This window comes from Misgurnus anguillicaudatus, chromosome 12 (assembly GCF_027580225.2).
Source record: "Misgurnus anguillicaudatus chromosome 12, ASM2758022v2, whole genome shotgun sequence".
NCBI lineage: Eukaryota > Metazoa > Chordata > Actinopteri > Cypriniformes > Cobitidae > Misgurnus > Misgurnus anguillicaudatus.
This window is the reverse complement of record NC_073348.2, coordinates 1,845,595-1,849,184: the sequence shown is the minus strand read 5'-3', so window position 1 is coordinate 1,849,184 and position 3,590 is coordinate 1,845,595.

Below are 3,590 nucleotides of genomic sequence, written 5' to 3'. Positions count from 1 at the left end.
ACCAAATAAATATTTACGGGGCAATGCAATAATGCCTAATTAATAAATAAACATAGATAATAAAAAACAAATAATAATAATAATCTAAACTATAAGATAAAATGCAGAAGGCATTTTGCAGTGGGACAAGTCCTAACTAAATACGGAAAAGAATATTTCATTATGAACGATTTTAAAACATTTAAAAGTTCATTGAACAATAATAAAAATATTATAAAAAAATATTAGTGCACATCGGCTAAAGATCATTAGCCTAACAAAGCTTCTGCTACAAATTCGAGTCATTCTATTGGTGATATTTCAGCACTTGACAAACGGATTGCGACTCGAAATTAGCACTTAAAACCCAGCTGCGAGCGATCGTTTCACGTGCATCTTTGGGAAACGCACGTAAATGAACAACAAATGTTCGTTAAGTAGCTCGTAGAAAGTGCTCGGCACTTAAGAGCGCTTTCTACGAGTTTAATCGTTATCGGGAAACCCAGCCCTGGTAAAATAAATGTAAAATAAACATTACATAGAAAGGCATAAGATATTAATATAGCAATGATAGAAAAAATAAGTAATATTATAAACTTAAAAAGGCAATTCACAATGGAATGAGTCCTAACTAAATATGTAAAAGATGATTTCACATGGCATAAATTATTAAAACGTGCAATTAATTAATTGAACAATATTAAACAATATTATTAACAATATTATTACTTGCACATTGGGTGAAGATCATTAGGCTAAACTTTTAACAAGCGTGAGCTACAATTAAGAGACATTCCATAGACGACTTTTCAGCTCTTGACAAATGGATAGCCAGCCACTGTGCGATCTTATTTAAGTGCATTTTTGGGAAATAACTAACGTACACTAAGTAGCTCGTAGAAAGCGCTCTTAAGTGTTAAGTTCAATTTTATCGGGAAACACAGCCCAGACCACCCGTTCCCGTCAGGAAAGACCAGAGTTCCGACGGCTACCTCTATTTACTCTTAAATTTAAACCCACACCACAAGAATCCTTAGGCATTTTACACGGTATGCTGCAAACAGTGAAATCGCAACGCAGCCACATATTTTCTCATGTAGTGGAAGAGTTTTGTTAAAAGTCGGACTGTATAAGCTAATAACAGGAGAGCATGATTGCTCTGTCATGTACCTTATAAAAATGGCTGTAATCTATTACCACAATAGCTACAAAATTAAAATTGATCCTACATTTTGAATTATTTCTTATGAAATGAAGTTACAAAGTGTCACAACCCTTTTTTATTTTTAAATACCATTTATTTTCAGACACTTAATTTTGATTCGATCTGTCATGCAGGTTACCTCAGAACTCTATCTCCATACGATGCACAATTGCCTAATAATAATAAAAATAATTATAATATTATAATATTAATAATATGGTGTTGAATGTAAGGTGGATGTATTTTGCATATATATATATATATATATATATATATATATATATATATATATATATATATATATATATACACACATAAACAAAATGACAAGACTATAGTACATCGTTCTCATTTAATTGTTGTACAGCTATTCCGGAATGTACGTCTAGCTCAACCCAGCTACATAGAGTTCATTTAAGCATAGTTTTATGTATTCAACTGAATTATATAGAATTAAAGAATACAATAAACTTTTTACTTGTTGTTTTATTCTCCTGTTTGCAGGAGGTGAGTACAGTTTGGAAAACGTTGGGGTCGGATTGCACAACGCAAGAGCGTGCATACTGTTTAATTTGTGGGTACGGATTGCAAAAACGTTGTGTTACAGTGGTGTAAAATAGTGTACCGTTTACAAATCTGAGAGCACGGACTCGTGCATACTGTTAATTAATCAATGGCCGAGATTTGTTAAACTAAGTGATCTGAGTATATGGTTTATAAACTGAGTGTGCTAATTATAAAACGGTGATCAAGGATTTGCAGGTCTCTTTCCGCCAAAACAGAATTGTTTTTTGCAACGCGCGGGGCTCTGTAGACGATAGAAGAAATTTTAGTGGTGGAACGAGCTACCAAATATCTGCTTTGAATTAAGTTTGAAGTCGCAATATTTATGCCTTGCGCTCTTTATAATTTGTTTTCACTTTCGTTTTTCTGCAGAGACGACCAAAGTCAAACGTAAGCAATCCAAGTTCAGTTTTTTTGCGCAGAATAAAAGCGTAGTGTCAATAAAATCATAGTTTTTATTTAATTCTTTAATTTATCATTTACAGCAGTAATCTTAAATTTTATGTTTTGTCATTTTTATGGTCATGAATACTTTGAAGCTTTATTAGATTACATGACTTTAGCCTTCACAGGCAGGGTCACAAATGATTCTGACTTTGAAACAACACATTTGGGTCAATGTCAAAGTAGCTTTACATTAATAGATGTATGAAACAGAGAAAAACGAGCATAGTAATAATGTAACGTATACAGTAAGGTAGTCAGTTAAGCCAAAGGTGGCAGGCTCTCCAGGGGATGAAAAAAACCCCTAGGAGAAAAAACCTCCTGGATAGTCCAGGGGGAAAACTCCTAGGAGGGAAAAAACCCTTGAGAGAGATACATATATATTTATATATATAAATACCATCGGGGGATGTGAACGGCTAAGCGAATTAAACTGGTTCCGCCGGTGGTCGCTGGTCAGGCATCGGCTGGGCATCTCGTATTAATTGTTCAAGGTGTTGAATGTTGATATTGAAGAAGCGTTGAAGCAAATAATATCCACTTTACATGTTCCTTGAGTAATTTGCACTTGTTTTGTATTGAAGATAAATAAATCATGCATGTTATTTACTTGCCAATAAACCATGGGAATTTGTTGATTACCTACCGCGGTAAGAAAAAATCCAAACTGGCCCAGCCCTAGTCAGGGGTGGTTCTAGGATTTCATTCTTAGGGGGGCTCAGCCCTCAGTGGTGATGTGACAAGAGCAATGTGATGCCATTTTGTAAATTAGGACCAGTATTATTATATTCATTAGTATTAATATATTAATAAATTCATATACATACTGTATATTGCTCTCCCATACAGTTCCAAGCCCTTGTGATTTTTTTATTTATCTTAAGTCATAAATAAAACAATTACACCGTTTTAGTAATGATGACGAAAACTTTTAAACAGCTATATAAGTATAAAAGTTATCAAATCAAAGTTTATTTATAGAGCACCTTTTTAAAACAGCAGGTGTTCACCAAAGTGCTGTACATACAGTATAAAATAAACAGAAAACTAAAAAGCATAAAATAAATATAAGATAAAAAACAAAAACACAATAAAATAAAAATACAATAAAATATCCAATAAAAACAATAGTAATCACACTTAAAAATAACTCCTAACAGGTAGCTCTCGTAGTGCATTATATGCTGCACTATACAAATATGTTTTTAAATAAGATTTAAAAACAGTAAGTTAATGTGCCTGCCTAATGTACAAAGGTAAATTATTCCATAGTTTCGGGGCCGCTACTGCAAAGGCACGTTCACCTCTGCTCTTTAATCTTGCATTGGGTGAGACTAAAAGCAGCTGCCCAGCAGACCTAAGTGCTCTGTTTGGAGAATATTTCTGTAATAGATCTGAG